The sequence below is a fragment of the Capra hircus genome, chromosome 12, assembly GCF_001704415.2.
Source record: "Capra hircus breed San Clemente chromosome 12, ASM170441v1, whole genome shotgun sequence".
NCBI classification, from domain to species: domain Eukaryota; kingdom Metazoa; phylum Chordata; class Mammalia; order Artiodactyla; family Bovidae; genus Capra; species Capra hircus.
Window position 1 is genome coordinate 6,782,549 of NC_030819.1, and position 22,372 is coordinate 6,804,920.

A 22,372-nucleotide genomic window follows, 5' to 3' on the forward strand; every position below is an offset into this window, starting at 1 on the left:
TCATGTGGGAGACCTGGGTTCGATCCCTGGGTCAGGATGATCCCCTGGAGAAGGAAATGACAACCCTCTCCAGTACTCTTGCCTGAGAAATTCCATGGATGGAAGAGCCTGGTAGGCTACAGTCCATGGGGTTGCAAAGAGTCAGACACGACTAAGCAACTTCACTTTTCTATTTTAAGGATTACTGCTCTTCCCGCAAGAGAAACCCAACAATAAACCTGCATAGGCCACTTTTGGAAAACAACTGTATTTTTCCTTCCAGTTAATGCTTTGACTTGTTAAATTCTACCACAGCATAATATGCAAAATTTCAAGTCCTCTCCCCCACTGCTTAATGGATGAGAATGCTCCCTGCACCAGCTGAGATCTGCATGACTTCCAAATTGTGTGGCTGGGGTGGCGGCTGGGGCTGGGGACAGGCAAGGAGGTTGTCTCCTAATTACCCATGGCTGTAATTTGCCTTGGCTGTGTGTTCACACAGAGTTGTGATGGAGGTCCCCAATTTTGTTTCAGGAAGGAAATGAATGTGATTCTCTTTTTCATGGGAAAAAGCAAATAAACAATTACCTACTCTGTCCTTCAGCTTTGAAATGGTCCAGTCGTACTCTCATGTAAGAAAAAAAGATACTGACTAAGCGATAGAATGCTGAGGTTTGACTTGGAGAAAAGTGTCCAAATCAGGTCACTTCTCCGATTATTTTTCTTTTGTAGAAGACCACTATAAAATGATATGATGAGATTTGCAAAGGCTGTTTTACCCATGAGGCTCCAGAAATGTTTCAGGACGATTCACCCATGACCTGTGGTTGAGCTGATGTGCCAAAGCCCTTCCTCCTAGTGGCATGAGAAGCAGAGACCAGAGTGCCTGCTCAACTGTGTTGTCATAAGAAGGGGCCACAGGTGAGGGGCTTGATTGAAAGTTACCAAACCAAGACTAGATGCAGTTCTGCTGGCTAAACAGAAGCAAGCAAAGAACATTTTCACAAAAAGTTCTCAAAGGCCACAGTTCAGTTCAGTTCAGTTCAGTCACTCAGTTGTGTCTGACTCTTTGTGACCCCATGGACTGCAGCACTCCAAGCCTCCCTGTCCATCACCAATTCCCGAAGTTTATTCGAACTCTTGTCCATTGAGTCCGTGATACCATCCCACCATCTCATCCTCTGTCATCCCCTTCTCCTCCCACTTTCAATATTTCCCAGCATCAGGGTCTTTTTTGAAATGAGTCAGTTCTTCATATCAGGTGGCCAAAGTATTGGAGTTTCAGCTTGAGCATCAGTCCTTCCAATGGATATTCAGGACTGATTTCCTTTAGGATGGACTGGGTGGATCTCCTGGCAGTCCAAGGGACTCTCAAGAGTCTTCTCCAGCATCACAGCTCAAAAGCATCATTTCTTCAGTGTTCAGCTGTTTTTATAGTCCAACTCTCACATCCATACATGACTACTGGAAAAACCATAGCTTTGACTAGATGGACCTTTGTTGGCAAACTAGTGTCTCAAAGGTCACAGCACTCATTAATGAGAGCATCATTAAGTCACCTTTGGACTTCCTTTCCTTGGTTATATTTTATAATACACTGGTCATGTATGGATGTGAGAGTTGGACTGTGAAGAAAGCTGAGCGCTGAAGAATTGATGCTTTTGGACTGCGGTGTTGGAGAAGACTCTTGAGGGTCCCTTGGACTGCAAGAAGATCCAACCAGTCCATTCTAAAGGAGATCAGCCCTGGGATTTCTTTGGAAGGAATGATGCTAAAGCTGAAACGCCAGTACTTTGGCCACCTCATGTGAAGAGTTGACTCATTGGAGAAGACTTTGATGCTGGGAGGGATTGGGGGCAGGAGGAGAAGGGGACGACAGAGGATGAGATGGCTGGATGATATCACCGACTCAATGGATGTGAGTCTGAGTGAATTCCGGGAGTTGGTGATGGACAGGGAGGCCTGGCGTGCTGTGATTCATGGGGTCACAAAGAGTCGGACATAACTGAGCGACTGAACTGAACTGAGAGGAAAACTGTTTTATTGCTTTTGCTGAAGGCTTAAGGCACTACTAGTAAAGAACCCACCTGCCACTGCAGGAGACATAAGGGACTTGATTTCCATCCCTAGACCAGGAAGATCCCCAGGAGAAGGAAATGGCAACCAACTCCACTATTCTTGCCTGGAGAATCCCAAGGACAGAGGAGCCTGGTAGGTACAGTCCATAGGGTCCCACGGAGTCAGACACAACTGAAGCATCTTAGTATGCATGAAAGTTTAAGAAGAGAAGGTTTATATTGATCTAATGATTATTATTTCTCCCCTGTGTTCTTAGAGGAGAGGAAAGCTAAGTGCAAATATAAAAATAATTACTTAATTCTACTACTTCCAACGGCCTGGATGATAAGCATTAACTCAAGTTAAGTCAAAAGAAAAAGTATGCCTGTGTGTGTTAAGGTGGGGGTTCACTTATTACTCCATATAATCGATTAAAAACACAAATAAATTTATTTCAGCTATTCACTTCCATTTAATCTAACATTCAGGGTGCTTTTATTTAGGACCATAGGATACATTTTAAAACTACAAGAATCAAAGTAGCTCCTCTTAGTATCCCAAACAGTTGGTGGAAATTGCATATCTTGGCTCTTCTTTCTAAGTTCATGGGAGCCCTGGGTGTTACAATGAGTGACAGGATGTCCCAGGAGAGTCTTCTGTCTTCACTCAAGTTACCTCCTCTGAGCAACAGGAAGCAGAGAGACAGGGTGTATGGACTGGCCAGCTGGTCGATTCCCCGTACTCCCACAAGACCAAGTGATCCCTGCCTGACCTTGGCAAAGGTCTCCATGTACCTTGAAGGAAGTGATACTTCTTCTCAGGCCCTGGAATCTCACTACTGGTTTCAGGTAGAGGTTACAGAGAAATGATGAGATGGGTGTCTGAGCTAGGAAACCCTGAAAACAAGCCAGAAAGCCTCTAAAGCTAGCGCTGCCTTTCCCCCGATCTGGAGTTATTCATAAAATCTGAAATCTATGAAAAATGAAAATTTAACTTCACCGTGTTGATTTGCGTTTGTTCTTATTTTCATTTCTGGCAGAGCCAGTTTGCAGGAGCCAGCGGATGCTCTCTCGATGGCAAGGACATCAAGTGACGCCGTCAAGGTTACCGAGTGTCTGATCAATAGAACTGTAGAGACAGGAGAGCGATGAGGAGGCCAGGCTGTCAGGTGATAAGCAGAGATGGGGAGAGTGTCACCGCAGGGCTGCGTGTGTGAGGGGACACGCCGCCTGCCCTAGACAGAGCAGGTGAAGGGGAGCAGGAGGTGAGAGAAAGGAGTTCTCCTTGGACCGAACGGGCTCAACTCAGGTCTCACCATGTTATAGGTGTTACAGCCAAAGAAACAGCAGGAGGAAAACGCAGCTGGAACTATTTTAATGACGCACAAAATTAGACAAGAGAATAGAGGGGAATAATTAACAGCAGAATAGTGCAAAGTGGAACTCAAAGTAAGGGCGGGAGAAATAGATGTACGTCTTTGGAATGTCCGCTGATGACAGCTGCTTGACAGCCACGATGCAGAGCAACCGGCATTCAAGCCTTTTCCTCCTACCTGAGAGCTCAGGACACTGTGGTTCAGAGAAGCGGCTTCCCCTCAAAGCGACAGGGAGAGCCCTGAGTGTGTCAGACCATGGATCTCCCCTGCATCACACTGCAGCCTCCTGAAGGGTACAAGCATGAATTATTAAGATTTGATCCTTGTGACCTGAACTGACTCCACCTCCCAAAACGATTCTGACCTTGCGACTAACAGACAAAAACATTTGCAGATATCCCTTCCTCCCTCCTGGCTGACACATTAAAAGAAGGCAATGGTCCACATGCCTAGAACCTTGGAAACACCCAGAAAGGAAGCTATGAGGTCCTAGAGAAAACACTTGACCCAGAGGCAGAATTCCTATATACAAATTATAGTCCCACCTCTGACCAAGTTATTATGTGACTTTGAATAAGACATTTAAGCATTCAGAGACTCTTCCTCTTTGTCAGATTGATGGGATTAAAATATGGAAGCGTTATTGCACAGAAATAGAGCAGTGAACACCTACTAGGTGTTCTATATGTCTGTAGGCATCACTCCTAGAGTCACTGCTGTGTATGAAGAGGAGGCCCTCCTGCAATCAGGCTGTGAAGGTGTACATTGTGGGCTCAGCGATCTGGGTCCTTGTAGAACATGGAGATAAAAGTGAGCCCTCAGGATACAGAACAGTTGATGGGAACAAGCAGTGCTGGACAGCACGGCTCAAGAAGGTTGAAGCAAAGACGTGGAGGACCATTCAAGTCAGAAGTTCATCTTAAGCTCCCCAGGTCAACATCTGGAAGACATGTTGTGTAAGACAACTCAATGAAGACGTCTTAGGGTCTGATTTGGTAGCTGTTAATTTATGTACATCTTTTATCTCTTTTATCTGCCAACTTCCCTGGTGGCTCAGATGGTAAAGTGTCTGTCTACAATGCGGGAGACCCAGGTTCGATCCCTGGAAGATTCCCTGGAGAAGGAAATGGCAACCCACTCCAGTACTCTTGCCTGGAAAATCCCAGTACCAGGCTCCTCTGTCCACGGGGTCGCAAAGAGTTGGACATGACTGAGCGACTTCACTTTCACTTTATCTCTTACCAAAGCTTTTCTGCAGTGAGGTGGGAAGTCATCTTTAGATGAAAACATTTTTAAGAAAACTGGCCCAGGACTTCCTTGGTGGCTCAGTGGTAAAGAATCTGCCTGCCAATGCAGGAGACACAGGTTAGATCCCTGGCCCCAGAAGACCCCATATGCCCTGGAGCACCTAAGCCCATGAGGCACAGTTACTAAGCCTGTTCCCTAGAGCCAAGGAACCAAAACTACCGAGCCCACAGACGGCAACTACTGCAGCCCATGAGCCCAAGAGCCCGTGGTCCACAAGAGGAACTGCTACAGTGCGAAGTCTGTGCCCTACAACTCAAGAGAAGCCCTTCCTTCTCCCAACTAGAAAAAGCACACAGCAAAGAAGACCTAGCACAGCCAAAAATAAACAAATAAATAAAATTATTTTTAAAAAAGAACCTGGCCTGGGTACCCAGTGAAAAGTGATAGCTTTGAGTTTATTAGAGCTTGGAATATTTTTTAGTAAAATTCTTTGACTTTAATGATATGAACAAAAATTAACCCATTTGCCTGTCCTGTAGCACATGAGTTAAAGGTTAAGCTTTACTGCCTGCCTTTATATAAACTTCATGTTTTGTTCCTTTACCAACCCACTTTATTGACACATCTTCTATGATACTCAAGCGCCTTGGTCCACATCATTGTAATTGACTAAATTATCATTTAATTACCATTCACCAATTATTACTTAATTGATTAAATACAGATTTTGTCAGTTTAGGCACACTATTTGCTCAGAACGTTAAAACATATTCAGTAGGTTTAAATGACCTCTAAAAGTTGAACGAAAACTAAGATTATGGCACCTGGACCCATCACTTCATGGCAAATGGATGAGGGAACAGTGGAAACAGTGGCTGACTTTTTGGGGGCTCCAAAATCACTGCAGATGGTGACTGCAGCCAAGGAATTAAAAGACACTTACTCCTTGAAAGGAAAATTATGACCAACCTAGATAGCATATTAAAAAGCAGAGACATTATTTTGCCAACAAAGGTCCATCTAGTCAAGGCTATGGTTTTTCCAATAGTCATGTATGGATGTGAGAGTTGGACTATAAAGAATGCTGAGCGCCGAAGAATTGATGCTTTTGAACTGTGGTGTTGGAGAAGACTCTTGAGAGTCCCTTGGACTGTAAAGATATCCAACCAGTCCTTCCTAAAGGAAATCAGTCCTGGGTGTTCATTGGAAGGGCTGACGCTAAGGCTGAAACTCCAATACTTTGGCCACCTGATGTGAAGAACAGACTCATTTGAAAAGACCCTGATGCTGGGGAAGATTGAGGGCAGGAAGAGAAGGGGATGACAGAGGACGAAATGGTTGGATGGCATCACCAACTCAAGGGACACGAGTTTGGGTAAACTCCAGGAGTTGGTGATGGACAGGGAGGCCTGGTGTGCTGCAGTCCATGGAGTTGCAAGGAGTCGGATATGATTGAGAGACTGAACTGAACCAAACTGATCCATATACTTTTTAACATTAATCAAGTTAACATGTTTGTTCGAGTACAAAATGAAGCAAGGCAAAGGCTAACAGTTATTCCAAGAGAACACACTGGTCATAGCAAACACCCTCTTCCAACAACACAAGACTCTACACATGGACATCATTAGATGGTTAATACTGAAATCACATTCATTATATTCTTTGCAGCTGAAGATGGAGAAGCTCTATACAGTCAGAGAAAACAAGACTGGGAGATGACTGTGGCTCAGATCATGAACTCCTTATTGCCAATTTCAGACTTAAATTGAAGAAAGTAGGGAAAACCACTAGACCATTCAAGTTAAAGTGAAAGTTACTCAGTTGTGTCTGACTCTTTGTGACCCTGTGGACTGTCCACGGAATTCTTCAGATCAGAATACTGGAGTGGGTAGCCTTTCTCTTCTCCAGGGGGTTTTCCCAACCCATGGATGGAACCCAGATCTCCCGCATTGCAGGCAGATTCTTTACCAGCTGAGCCATAAGGGTAGCCCAAGAACACTGAAATAGGTAGCTTATCCCTTCTCCAGGGGATCTTACTGACCCAGGAATTGAACTGGGGTCTCCCGTATTGCAGGCAGATTCCTTACCAATTGAGCTATCTGTGAAGCCTGACACTAGATCATTCAGGTTACAGTAGAAGTGAGAAATAGATTCAGGGGATTAAATATGATAGACAGAATGCTTGAAGAACTATGGACAGAGGTTCGTGACATTGTACAGGAGGCAGGGATCAACACCATCCCCAAGAAAAAGAAATGCATGAAGGGAATATTGTTGCCTAAGGAAGACCTACAAATAGCTGAAAAAATAAGAGAAGCAAAAGGCAAAAGAGAAAAGGAAAGATATACCCATTTGAATGCTGAGTTCCAAAGAACAGGAAAGAGAGATAAGAAAGCCTTCCTCAGTGATCAGAGCAAAGAAATAGATGAAAACAATAAAATGGGAAAGACTAGAGATCTCGTCAATAAATTAGAGATACCAAGGCAACATTTCATGCAAAGATGGGCACAATAAAGGACAGAAATGGTATGGACCTAACAGAAGCAGAAGATACTAACAGGTGGCAAGAATACACAGAAGAACTATATAAAAAAAGATCTTCATGACTCAGATAACCATGATGGTGTGATCACTCACCTAGAGCCAGACACCCTGGAATGCAAAGTCAAGTGGGCCTTAGGAAGCATCACTACAAACAAAGCTAGTGGAGGTGATGGAATTTCAGTTGAGCTATTTCAAATCCTAAAAGATGATGCTGTGAAAGTGCTACACTCAATATGCCAGCAAATTTGGAAAACTCAGCAGTGCCACAGGACTGGAAAAGGTCAGTTTTCATTCCAATTCCAAAGAAGGGCAATGCTAAAGAATGTTCAAGCTACCACACAATTGTACTCATCTCACATGCTAGTAAAGTAATGCTCAAAATTCTCCAAGCCAGGCTTCAACAGTATGTGAATCATGAACTTCCAGATGTTTAAGTTGCATCTAGAAAAGGCAGAGGAACCAGAGATCAAGTTGCCAACATCCAATGGATCATTGAAAAAGCGAGAGAGTTCCAGAAAAACATCTGCTTCTGCTTTATTGATTACACCAAAGCCTTTGACTGCGTAGATCACAACAAACTATGGAAAATCCTTCAAGAGATGGGAATACCTGACCACCTGTCCTGCCTCCTGAGAAATCTATATGCAGGTCAAGAACCACTGATTAGAACCAACCATGGAACAACATACTGGTCCCAAATTGGGAAAGGAATATGTCCAGACTGTATATTGTTACCCTGCTTATTTAATTTAGATGCAGAGTATATCATGCAAAATGCTGGACTGGATGAAGCACAAGCTGGAATCAAGATTGCCAGGAAAATTATCAATAACCTCAGACATGCAGATTATACCACCCTTATGGCAGAAAGAGAAGAACTAAAGAGCCTCTTAATGCCAGTTAAAGAGGAGAGTGAAAAAGCTGGCTTAAAACTCAACATTCAAAAAGCTAAGATCATGGCATCCAGTTCCATCACTTGACAGAAAATATGGAAACAGTGAGAGATTTTATTTTGGGGGGCTCCAAAATCAATGTAGATGGTGACTCTAGCCATGAAATTAAAAGATGCTCCTTGGAAGAAAGGCTATGACCAACCTAGACAACATATTAAAAAGCAGAGACATTACTTTGCCAACAAAGTTTCATCTAATCAAGCCTATGGTTTTTCCAATAGTCATGTATGGATGTGAGTTCAATTATAAAGAAAGCTGAGTGCTGAAGAATTGATACTTTTCGACTGTGGTATTGGAAAAGACTCTTGAGAATCCCTTGGATAACAAGGAGATCCAACCAGTCCATCCTAAAGGAAATCAGTCCTGAATATACATTGGAAGGACTGATGCTAAAGCTGAAACTCCAATACTTTGGCCACCTGATGAGAACTGACTCACTGGAAAAAATCCTAATGCTGGGAAAGATTGAAGGCAGGAGGAGACAGGGATGACAGAGGATGAGATGGTTAGATAGCATCAGTGATACGATGGACATGAGCTTGAGCAAGTTCCGGGAGTTGGTGATGGACAGGGAAGCCTGACATGCTGCAGTCCATGGGGTTGCAAGGAGTTGGACACAACTGAGTGACTGAACTGAGCATCTTCATGGTTAAAAGGAAAACTAATAGAACATAAAATAAACAGCAATGTTTTTAAGCCACTTTATTCTACTTCTTGTTCAGCTTCATTCCCAAGAGCTAACCACTGTCCTTGCTTTTTATTTGTGTGGTTCTTTATTATCTTTACAAATGTTAATAATTTATACACCACTACTTTTATGTAGACATTATCTACTAACTCCAGATGATGGATGTTGTGAACTTACCTAACTGATAACCCTTCTCACAATTGTTTTTCTCTCTCCAATTTTTGAAAGCTCTTTTTCTGATAGCTCCATCTATAAGATCAAATAATATGTTTAAAACCACTATTTACTGTTCTGCCAACAGTAAACACTATCCCTTGAGTACTTAGCCTATAAATAGTGCATTATTGATGAACTTTTCTCCCCCATCTTCAGTTGACTACAAACTTTTACATTATCGAGATTAATGATATTTATATTCTGGCTTGAAATTATGGTTAATTTGGAGGTTTGACTATAATTTAAGCACTGCAGTTCAAAATCAGTAGAGTATTTACATTTCTAGTAAATATTACTCTCTGGGGACCCATGCTAGACAGAGGTCAACACATTTCCTCCCCCCTGGGTCAGATGTCATGACAGACAAGCCATGTAGAAATGCCTGTTCCCAGCCTATGAGTCAACAGTTTTTTCTGCTGATAATTCACCAGGTATTAGATCCACGCCATGTTTTCCTTTTGGACCTATTTGATCCATATCATTCTTACAATATTTTTTCCTTCATCCTTCTAACATTGGTGTGTAATATTAATTAAGAGATCTGGGTCATCCTTTAGTTCCATGAAACATTTCTTGTTATATCTTTAATTTCATTTCTTAGTTTATTTCTGTTCATTCTTTCTGGGATGCTTATTTATCAGACATTGGCCCTTCTCTATTATTCCCTTATGCTTTAATTTTTCTCTGATATTATATGTTAAGCTGTTTGTTGAATTTTCTGGGGCTTTTACTCAATTATTGTCACTAGCTTTTCTATTTATTGACATGCTTATGTTAACAATTATTTTTAATTTTCAGGAGATCTTTGTATCCTTGATTACTCATATTTCATAGCATCCTGAACTTATCCTTAGATTTGACATTTTCTTTATATCTCTGAGGATAATAATTAAAGGTTTTATAAAATTATGATAGTAATAATAACAATAAAAATACTTGGCTCATCCTTAAATTTTTCTGGCTTCCCTTGAATTTGTTGTCATGATTATTTGTCTTTTTCTTTTGCATGTGGTCAGTCTTCAGCTGACTGGTAATTGCTGATTTTCATTTTTCCTACTCTGAATCTCAGTATATTTCTTTGGTGAACTGCTCCTTGAATGGAACCCAGTCTGGGGGCTCTGTTGATATGGGTGGGCTTGCAGACTTAATAGATAGGTAGACAGCAAATAATATCAGAAAGCTCTCTAAAGCTAGTTCAATGAAGGATCTATTCTGGGCAGCCCACTTCACACCAGCAACTCTAGTTCTTCCCAGGAAGTTTATCCCATTTTGGGGTGGGGTAGCATATAAACTCTCTAAATTTTGTCTAGGGCTTTCTTTATGACTCTGACGGTAAAGAATCAACCTGCAGTGTGGGAGACCTGGGTTTGATCCCTAGGTTGGGAAGATCCCCTGGAGGAGGGCATGGCAACCCACTCCAGTATTCTTGCCTGGAGAATCCCCATGGACAGAAGAGCCTGGCAGGCTAGAGTCCATGGGGGTCGCAAAGAGTTGGACACAAGTGAGTGACTAAGCACTGGTTTTATCCAAAGATGAATGCTGAAATGCCAACTTTTTGTTCAGAGGCCAGAAAACTAATGAGGGATCTACCCAGGAAAACAGTTTCTTGGATGCAGTTTGAATTAACTCCATGTTTTGCATCCATCTCAACCCCATCCTGGAAAACTGGTAGACCCCAAGTCAAGAGTTTCTCTTCTCAGGAGTTTTCTAGGCAAATGATCTTTAACTTCTACTATCCACTGTAGTTCAGAGCTTCTTCAAACCTCTTTCATCCATCAGTATGTTTTCTAAATTCATGGAAGTTTGAAATTCACCACCTGTTGACCAGTGCTCTCCTTTCCACTGTCTTTGCTCTTGTAAGTCTATTTGCATTGCTAATTCTATACTATGTCTGTAGTGGGTTTGGGAGAAAAGGGGAAAACTATATGGGGGAAGGCCAACCCAGTCTTTGGTCCACCATCTTAAATAGGATACCCTTTGACATGTCAATAAAAGACATTAGTGCTTGAACAAGAATCCCAGAGTGACATTGTGTCAACATTCTAAACGGTCTACCTGCTGCTTCTACCTGTGGAAAACAAGCATGAAATTAAACAGCATCTAAACTCTAGAATCACACTGTCCAAATATATGACTACTTAAATTTAAATTCAATAAAATTAAATCTAATATAAAATTCACTTCCTCAGCCCCACCAATCACATTTCAAGCACACCACACCAGGTGTCTAAAGTCTACTGTGCGTGCATGCTAAGCCATGTCCAACATTTTGTGACTTCATGTCCACCAGACTTGTCTGTCCATGAGATTTGCCAGGCAAGAATACTGGAGTAGGTGGACAATTGCTGCTCCAGGGGATCTTCTAGACCCAGGGACTGAACTCATGTCTCCTTCTTGGCAGGTGGATTTTTTACTGCTGAGCCACCTGGGAAGCCCAAGGCCCACTGTACTAGGTGGCAAAGATGAAGAACATTCCCTACATGGTGTGAGGACACAAGCATAGATGTTCTATTGAACAGCATGTTGCTAATGCAAACTCAGAACTCATAGATAAAGAGCTAATCAATGAATTTAGCAAAGTTGCAGGATACAAATCAATATACAGAAATCACTTGCATTTCTATATACTATGAAAAATCAGAAAGAGAAATTAAGGAACCAATCCCATTCACTGTTGCAACAAAAAGAATTAAATATCTAGGAATAAATTTACCTAAGGAGACAAAAGAACTGTGCTAAGAAATTTGTAAGACACTGATGAAAGAAATCAAAGACAACATAAACAGATGGACAGATATTCCATGTTCCTCAGTAAGAAGAATCAATATTGTGAAAATGACTATACTACCAAATGCAATCTACAGATTCAGTGCAATCACTATCAAATTACCAATGGCATTTTTCACAGAACTAGAACAAAAAATTTCACAATGCATATGGAAACACAAAAGACCCTGACTAGCCAAAGCAGTCTTGAGAAAGAAGAGTGGAGCTGGAGGAATTAACCTTCCTGACTTCAGATTATACTACAAAGCTACAGTCATCAAGACAATGTGGTACTGGCACAAAAACAGAAATACAGACCAATGGAACAAGATAGAAAGCCCAGAAATAAACCCATGCACCTATGGGTATCTTATTTTTCACAAAGGAGGCAAGAATATACAATGGGGCAAAGAGAGCCTCTTCAATAAATGGTGCTGGGGAAACTGTTATAGAAAGAAATTAGAACATTTCCTAACATGATACACAAAGATAAACTCAAAATGGATTAAAGACCTAAACGTAAGACCAGAAACTATAAAACTCTTGGAGGAAAACATAGGCAGAACACTCAATGACATAAATCAAAGCAAGATCATCTAAGACCCACCTCCTAGAGTAACAAAAATAAAAACAAAAGTAAACAAGTGGGACCTGATTAAACTTAAAAGCTTTTACACAGCAAAGGAAACTAAAAGCAAAGTGAAAAGACAACCCTCAGAATGGGAGAAAATAATGGCATGTGAAACAACTAACAAAGTTAATTTCCAAAATATAGAAGCAGCTAATACAACAAAAGTTGGCTTAAAACTCAACATTCAGAAAACTAAGATCATGGCATCCAGTCCCATCACTTCATGGCAGATAGATGGGGAAACAGTGGAAACAGTAGCTGACTTTATTTTTCTGGGCTCCAAAATCACTGCAGATGGTGGTTGCAGCCATGAAATTAAAATATGCTTACTCCTTGGAAGGAAAGTTATGACCAACCTAGACAGCATATTAAAAAGCAGAGACATTTTTTGCCAACAAAGGTCTGTCTAGTCAAGGCTATGGTTTTTCCAGTGGTCATGTATGGATGTGAGAGTCCTCAGACAGGACTGAGCGATTGAGTTGAACTGACTGAATACAACTCAATACAATAAAAATAAACAACCCAATCAAAAAGTGGGAAAAATACCTAAACAGACATTTCTCCAAAGAAGACATAAAGATGGCTAACAAACACATGAAAAGACGCTCAACATTGCTCATTATTAGAGAAATGCAAATCAAAGCTACAATGAGATATCACCTCACACCAGTCTGAATCAGGCAGTTCAGTCACTCAGTCGTGTCCGACTCTTTGCGACCCCATGGACAGCAGCACACCAGGCCTCCCTGTCCATCACCAACTCCCAGAGTTTACTCAAACTCACGTCCAATGGGATTTCCCTGGTGGCTCAGACAGTAAAGTGTCTGCCTACAATGCAGGAGACCCGGGTTCGATCCCTGGGTTGGGAAGATCCCCCAGACAAAGAAATGGCAACCCACTCTAGTACGCTTGCCTGGAAAAGCCCGTGGATGGAGGAGCCTGGCAGGCTACAATCCAAGGAGTCACAAAGAGTTGGACACGACTGAGCGACTTCACTTTCACTTTCATGTCCATTGAATCATTGATGCCCACTGGTCATATCATCCTCTGTCATCCCCTTTTCCTCCTGTGTACTGTCTTTCCCAGGATCAGGGTCTTTTCAAATGAGTCAGCTCTTTGTATCAGGTGGCCAAAGTATTGGAGTTTCAGCTTCAGCATCAGTCCTTCCTATGAATATTCAGGACTGATTTCCTTTAGGATGGACTGGATGGATCTCCTTATAGTCCAAGGGACTCTCAAGAGTCTTCTCCAGCACCACAGTTCAAAAGCATCAATTCTTCGGTGCTCAGCTTTCTTTATAGTCCAACTCTCACACCCATACATGACTACAGGAAAAACCATAGCTTTGACTAGACAGACCTTTGTTGGCAAAGTAATGTCTCTGCTTTTTAATATGCTGTCTAGGTTGGTCATAACTTTTCTTCCAAGGAGCAAGTGTCTTTTAATTCCATGGCTGAAGTCACCATCTGAAGTGATTTTGGAGCCCCAAAAAATAAAGTCTGTCACTGTTTCCATTGTTTCCGCATCTATTTGCCATGAAGTGACAGAACCGGATGCCATCATCTTAGTTTTCTGAATGTTGAATTTTAAGCCAACTTTTTCACTCTCCTCGTTCACTTTCATCAAGAGGCCCTTCATCAAAAAGTCTACAAACAATAAATGCTGGCAAGGGTGTGGAGAAAAGGGAACACTCTTGCACTGTTGGTGGGAATGTAAATTGATACTGCCACTATGGAAGATAGTATGGAGATTTTTTTAAGAAATTAGCAATAAAACCACCATACGACCCTGCAATTTCACTCCTAGGCATATACCCTGAGGAAACCAAAATTGAAAAAGATACGTGTATCCCATTGTTCATTGCAGCACTATTTACAATAGCTAGAACATGGAAGCAACCTCGCTGTCCATTGACAGACGAATGGATAAAGAAATGTGGTACCTATACACAATGGAAATATTACTCAGCCATAAAAAGAAATGCATTTGAGTCAGTTCTAATGAGGTGGATGAACCTAGAACCTATTACACAGAGTAAAGTAAGTCAGAAAACAAAAGATAAACTTTGTATTCTAACGCATGTATATGGAATCTAGAAAAATGATACTGCAGAATTTATTTACAGGGCAGCAAGTGAGAAACAGACATAGAGAATAGACTTATGGACATGGGGAGAGGGGAGGAGAGGGTGAGATGTATGGAAAGAGTAACATGGAAACTTATATTACCATATGTAAAGTAGATAGCCAACGGGAATTTGCTGTATGGCTCAGGAAACTCAAACAGGGCCTCTATATCAACCTAGAAGTGGTAGATGGGGAGGGAAATGGGAGGGAGGTTTAAGAGGGAGGGGATATATTTACACCTATGGCTGACTCATGTTGAGGTTTTACAGAAAACAACAAAATTCTGTAAAGCAATTATCCTTCAATTAAAAAATAAATTAATTTTTTTAAAAAAGAACTAATCATTGAGGGACCTCCCTGGTGATCCAGGAATTAAGACTGTAGCTTCCAATGCAGGGGTTGAAATTTTTATCGCTGGTCAGGAAGCTAAGATCCGTGATGTCTTATGGCCCAAAAGTCAAAACACAAACAAAAGCAATATTGTAATGAATTCAATAGTTTAAAAACGGTCCATAGCAAACAACAAAAAAAAAACTAATCATAGAAAAGCAAGACATAACTGATGGAGCGTGGGGAAGGGCTCTCCTCTAACTTTGCATAAAAATGTCCCTGCATATGTTTTAGGAAGGGAATCTGTTCTCACAGGTCCTTTGTTTTCCATCTGGAGCAGCTCAGTGGATTAATCTTGACTGTATGAACTGACAGACGGCTTGGCCACTGCAGACTTGATGAATAGGTGAGAACTCTGAAAGCCTACAATGCTTCCTGGAGGCAGCGCGTAGGCGCTGCAATGTTTATTCTGTACAGTGAAGCTTAGAAAGGTGGAGGGTCTTAAATTACCTCTGAGAGACAGCACACAAGCACAGGCAAAGAGAGGAGACAGAATCTGACAAGGACTTTGTTCTGTTTAACATTCCAGTTCATGGGCCAAACTTGAGGTGGGGGAAGGGACAACGCATCAGACTGCAGGAACTCCTCCCTGAACTGCAAGCTGTAAACCTTTGAAACAGAATGCTGATAAGGAAGAACTACTTCTAGCCTGCCCTACCTTGTTGGCTTTTTATCTACTTCGGGGTCCTTTTTGATGAACTGGATACAGTTTCAGAAGTGGAAAGTAATGGAGAAAGTCAAAGATTTGTATTGATCCAGAGATAATATGGGATCGGGGGACAGGCTTATGCGATTTAGCACCTCGGGAATTTAACACACTTGGTTTTATGCCCAAGTAGTAGGTACAGAGTACAAAACAAAACTAGAAATAAACTGCACACTAAGATAGAGCTAACACAGGTCTGTCAGTGACTCCCTTGGGAATTTGGAGACATGACATAGATAAAATAAATAACTGCCATGTATAAAATAGATAACTAACGAGAACCTAGTATGTAGCACAGTGAACCCTACTCAATGCTCTGTGGTGACCGAAATGGGAAGGAAATCCCAAAACGAGGGGATATGTGTGTGCAGAGGGCTTCCAGGTGCCTCGGGGGTAAAGAATCTGCAGGAGACATGGGTTCAATCCTTGGGTCAGGAAGATCCCCTGGAGAAGAAAACAGCAACCCACTCCAGCATCTTTGCCTGGGAAATCCCTCAGACAGAGGAAGCTTGTGGGCTACAGTCCATGGGGTTGCAAAAGCACCTAAAGAACAACAACCCTAATAAAGGCACATCTTTTTGAAGTATCGTTTTTAATGAGAAAATTAATAGGATGTCATAATACCTTTCAATACAAAATGGTCAAGAATTTAGAGGTGTAATTCTTTTTCAATTTAGAGAGCCTGAATAATAACATGGAAAAAAAAATACATTTTCAAGTCAGATTTTCAGCTTGAATATCTACAAGTATCAAATTAATTGGGAGGTGTGTTCATTTCCATGTTCCATGTGTGCAAGATGGACAATACTTATTCACGTCATACTATCTTTGCTGTATCCACCTATCCACTAAAGAAATATGAATTGAGAGCCTGATAGAAATAGGACACCTCATGGAGAGAAAAATGAATCAAACACAGATTGCTGCTCAGAAGTTGGTAATTTTGCAGAGATGATGAGACTAAATAACTAGAATCTAGGGCAGCCCTGAATCCCCATTTGGGCCAAATTTGCTGATTTTTCTCCAGAGCTTTAAGATGAGGCTAATGATAGTCTTGAGCTGTCTTATTCCAGCCACTCCTTGCCTCCTCACGCCTCTGCCAAGCTGGGACAGTAAAGTCTACCTGTGACCCACTAGGGACTGGTCTCAGGAAACCAAGGATGAATGGAAAGTTGAAAATGTTAGTCGCTCGTTCATGTTCAACTCTGTGATCCCACAGACTGTAGCCCGCCAGGCTCCTCTGTCCATGGGATTCTCCAGGCAAGAATACTGGAGTGGGTTGCCATTCCCTTCTGCAGGGGATATTCCAGACCCAGGGATCGAACCCAGGTCTCCCGCACTGCAGGCAGATACTTTACCATCTGAGTCACCAGGAAAGCCCAAAAGATGAATAGAGGAAGCAGCATTTCAGTGCAGCCCTGTCTGCTTTATCCCTGAATTTCTTTCGCAACAACTTAACCAAAGAGGATAAAGGGATTTTATTTCCATGCGCATGGATTTCTACAGCTAAGTAGAAAGCAACGCATCCTTTCTGTATTTTAAGGACATAGCAGTCAAGAAAGGAAGGAAAGTCTGAATAGAAACGGTTCCACCACCACGAGCCTGGGAGGGTTCTGCAGAATTAGAATTTGTAAACGCCCTGGAAAGCAAAACAGGGTTGCCTTTGAATTCAGATCCAGCTCCTGGGGGAGCCAGGGTCTGGTAGGCAGGGGGAGTGTTAGGTAACCTGTGGACAAGGAGCTTCCCCCATAGAGAGATGTTCTGGGGATTAAATAAACAACAAACCTGAAGGGCCTATAGCAGTTGCCACAAAGAAGACACTCGGTGAATCTTGGTTTTTGGTTTCTTTTTTCCTCTTCAGCCACTTGATGTCTTTAGCAATTGATTAAGAGTGAAGTGAAAACTGTCAATTGTATGTATATAACATGCAGGTTGTGTTGTCATGCTCTGCTCACTCGCTAAGTCATGTCTGACTCTTTTGTGACCTCATGGACTGTAGGCACCAGGCTCTTCTGTCCATGGGATTCTCCAGGCAAAAACACTGGAGTGGGTTGCCATTTCCTCCCCCAGAGGATCTTTCTGACCCAAGAATCAAACCCATGTCTCCTGCATCTCCTGCACGGGCAGGTGAATTCATTACCACTGAGCCAGCTAGGAAGCCCCGTAATATCCCAATAAACGTATACAAATATAACATTTATATACATTTTCTCTATATATAATGCTAGAAGAAATCAATATTGTTTTCTTACCAATGCCCACCTGTGTAATTGCTTTTAAAATATACTGCCTTCAGTCACATTTGTATCTCTTTTAGTGCACATTCTGGAGAATTCCTTACCTTTTTTCTTTCTTTTCCACGTCCCAGCACCGTGCAAAGTTGGACACTCAGTAAATGCATTTGATGGTGATAATAAGCTTGCCATTTCAAAGGATGGCTAATTTGAGTCATTGAAAGGTTAAGCAGTGTGCTTGGAACTACCTGGCACTTTCTTTTGCAGCCTGGGAGCCAGGCCCCTAAATGCATTCATCTCTTCCTGATCTCACTCTTTGATCCTTCATAGGTAATTGATAAACAAAGCCATTTCTTTTCTTAACAAAAGAATGGGTCTTCCTGACTAAATGAAAGTTTGGGTTACCCAATTTATTCTCTTGACTCCACAGAACAAGCAGTTGATTTCCTTCCCCATTTTCAATCCTGAAAATATTGTCACATTTCATTCTTGCTCTTGGAGTTATTAGATTTCAGTTCTTGTTTCCACATGCTTTATATGCACAAGTCAAGTGTAACCTGAAAGATATTAAAGTGGATTTTCAATGAAATGGCCCAGATCTGGGAAATCTGTCTTATTTTCTCTTAACTCCTCTTTTGTTTAATGTGCTTATTGGTATTTTCCTAGGATGGAGCTGCCGCTGCCGCAATGACACATTTCTGCTGACAGCCCTGAACTTTCAGACGGAATCTCTGTGAATAAAGGTGAGAAGGAGGCTTTAATTAATGTCCTAAGCCTGGGAATGAAAACAAAGAACAGGAAGGTTGGGAGATGGATCTGGCTGTCAACACAAAATGAAATAAAAATCCCCAAAAGCTTTGCACCAACAAGCAGCCCAGCCCCATGCTGCTGGGCGCCTACCCTCTCTCGGGCCTGGGCCGTGACCCGGGCACCACAGACAAATGCTTCATTTGGAAGGAATCAATGAAGCAACTTGCCACAGAAATTCTCTACCCAGGGCACCCTCCTGATCACTCCCATCTCTGCCATTAGCGCTGCTTTCAAATCCCTGATGATCTTAAATTCCCTGAAAAGAGCTTGAAAGCTTCCCCCAGTAATTACGGCCCTAGCAAGAAACAATCAAACTGGGGGAAAGGACTCTGAAAGAATCCTTAAAGTCAGGCCCGGCCATTGTATCTGTTTTTAGATTTTAGATGAGAAATTCGTGTTACACTTTAGGAGGCCTCTTTGGTGAAATAGTTTGAACGCCATCGCCCAAGGCTAGAATTCTCTTTCTTTAGAAAGAGATATATTTAAGAATCAGGATATGACTTTGAACACAGCCTGGGAAATCCAATATCGTACAACAGAGACGTGTTAGCACCAGCATTCAAGGACGACTGAAGATTTAATACTTTTCCTCTTTTAGTACCTTTTCTCTGTCTAAACTGCTCGCTGTCCTTTCTCTATGATCAACTGATGTTCCTGTTTACATAGGAAAACTAGTCTAAAACCTAATCATATTAAACAAATATTTACGGGGCACTTTAACCATCTGCCAGGCATTGTCCTAGGAGCTGGAAACCCAATGAGCTGTTAGTTGCTCAGTTGTGTCCAACTCTTTGTGACCCCATGGACTGTAGCCTACTGGGCTCCTCTGTCCATGGGATTCTCCAGGCAAGAATACTGGAGTGGGTTGCCATTTCCTTCTCCAGGGGATCTTCCCAACCCAGGGATCGAATCCAGGTCTCCTGCACTGCTGGCAGATTCTTTACTGTCTGAGCCACCAGGGAAGCTCAGAGGTTACTTTAAAAAGCAAAATTGCTGTTTTTGTAGACGAAACATCATATTAACCCCTCAAAACACAACTGTTCCACTGAAGGTGCACACAGCGGTCTGGATATTTGCACATAAGGAATACACACTTGACTCTGATCTCACTCTCTTCTCTGCTTACCTTAGACTTGCTGTTCTGTCTTACCCTGATTGTCAATTCCCCAAGGGCAGGAGCACTACTTCTGTTGATCTCTCTCCAAATATGGAGCTGTGGCCACCGTGACTACTCAAAACCCATAACAGGCATGGCAGACATTCAGGTATTTTCTAATCATCCTAAATGAGATGCTTGTGCCACACAGAGAATGCTATTGGGCTCATTATTATATCCTTGGAACGTGAGTCAGTTGTGCTTGAATAGTTTGACCAAGGAAACAAACCAAGACGTCAGGCTGAGACAAGACTGTGAAGCTTCGGTTTTCCATCCAAATATCTAAACTAAAGAAAAAAAGAGGGGAAAGCGGAGGGAGTTTCTCTCAAGCATGCAAAACGGTCGTGACTAAGTGTGATGTTAGAAGACCTCAAGCAAACGGAAATGCTGCTGTTGGTAAGAACGGCACCTACACACGATTAGGACTTTATACCTTTCATTGAGTCATTGATTCAAAAACAAGTATCATCAAGCGACAGAACCAGGAGAACAGGGCAAGATCCGTTCAGTACCTGCCTTCAGGGATCTGGTCTGTTTTCTTATTGAAACCGAGTGGGGCCTGGGCATGGAGGCCTCTTTTTGTGCCCCATTTCTTGTAGGCAAGACTCCAGCCTCCATGACCTTTCCTGATCTCCAAAGGGCAAATTATCGAACCCTGGCTAATCAAGGGAGTTCTTGTGGTTGTTCAGTAGCTACATTCGACAGTTTGTGACCCTGTGGACTATAGACCGACAGGCTCCTCTGTCCATGGAATTTTCCAGGCAAGGATACTGGAGTGAGTTTCCATTTCCTTCTCCAGGGGATCTTTCAGGACCAAGGATCAAACCTGCATCTCCTGCATTGGTGAATTCTTTACCACTGAGCCACCAGGGCAGCCCCCTAATCAAGGGAGGGGCAGTCAAGAACAACCTGAAAGTGAAAAGTGAAAGTGAAGTCACTGAGTCGTGTCCGACTCTTTGCGACCCCGTGGACTATAGCCCACCAGGCTTCTTCGTCCATGGGATTCTCCAGGCATGAATGCTGGAGTGGGTTGCCATTTCCTTCTCCAGGGGATTTTCCCGACCCAGGGATCAAACCCAGGTCTTCTGCATTACAAGCTTTAACCTCTGAGCCACCAGGGAAGCACCTGAGGCAAGATTAAAGAGATCAGAGAAGCTCCTGAGACTCTGTACACACCTTAATCTTGTCAACAGCCCCATCCATGAATTATTGTTATAAAACTCCTCATCAAATTCTCCAAGGTTGGAATGCTTAGACTTTCAAAGTCGAAATCCACTCAGTTCAGTTCAGTTCAGTCACTCAGTCATGTCCAACTCTTTGCAACCCCATGAATCGCAGCACGCCAGGCCTCCCTGTCCATCACCAACTCCCGGAGTTCACTCAGACTCACGTCCATCCAGTCAGTGATGCCATCCAGCCATCTCATCCTCTATCGTCCCCTTCTCCTCCTGCCCCCAATCCCTCCCAGCATCAAAGTTTTCTACAATGAGTCAACTCTTCGTATGAGGTGGCCAAAGTACTGGAGTTTCAGCTTTAGCATCATTCCTTCCAAAGAAATCCCAGGACTGATCTCCTTTAGAATGGACTGGTTGGATCTCCTTGTACCCAAGGGACTCTCAAGAGTCTTCTCCAACACCGCAGTTCAAAAGCATCGGTTCTTCAACACTCAGCCTTCTTCACAGTCCAACTCTCACATCCATACATGACTACTGGAAAAACCATAGCCTTGACTAGACGGACCTTAGTCAGCAAAGTAATGTTTTTTGAATATGCTATCTAGGTTGGTTATAACTTTTCTTCCAAGGAGTAAGTGTCTTTTAATTTCATGGCTGCAATCACCATCTGCAGTGATTTTTGAGCCCCCCAAAATAAAGTCTGACACTGCTTCCACTGTTTCCCCATTTATTTCCCATGGAGTGATGGGACTGGATACCATGATCTTCATTTTCTGAATGTTGAGCTTTAAGCCAACTTTTTCACTATCCTCTTTCACTTTCATCAAGAGGCTTTTTAGTTCCTCTTCACTTTCTGCCATAAGGGTGTTGTCATCTGCATATCTGAGGTTATTGATATTTCTCCTGGCAATCTTGATTCCAGCTTGTGTTTCTTCCAGTCCAGTGTTTCTCATGATGTACTCTGCATAGAAGTTAAATAAGCAGGGTGACAATATAGAGTCTTGACGTACTCCTTTTCCTATTTGGAACCAGTCTGTTGTTCCATGTCCAGTTTAACTGTTGCTTCCTGACCTGAATACAGATTTCTCAAGAGGCAGGTTAGGTGGTCTGGTATTCCCATCTCTTTCAGAATTGTCCAGTTTATTGTGATCCACACAGTCAAAGGCTTTGGCATAGTCAATAAAGCAGAAATAGATGTTTTTCTGGAACTCTCTTGCTTTTTCCATGATCCAGGGGATGTTGGCAATTTGATCTCTGGTTCCTCTGCCTTTTCTAAAACCAGCTTGAACATCAGGAAGTTCACGATTCATGTAT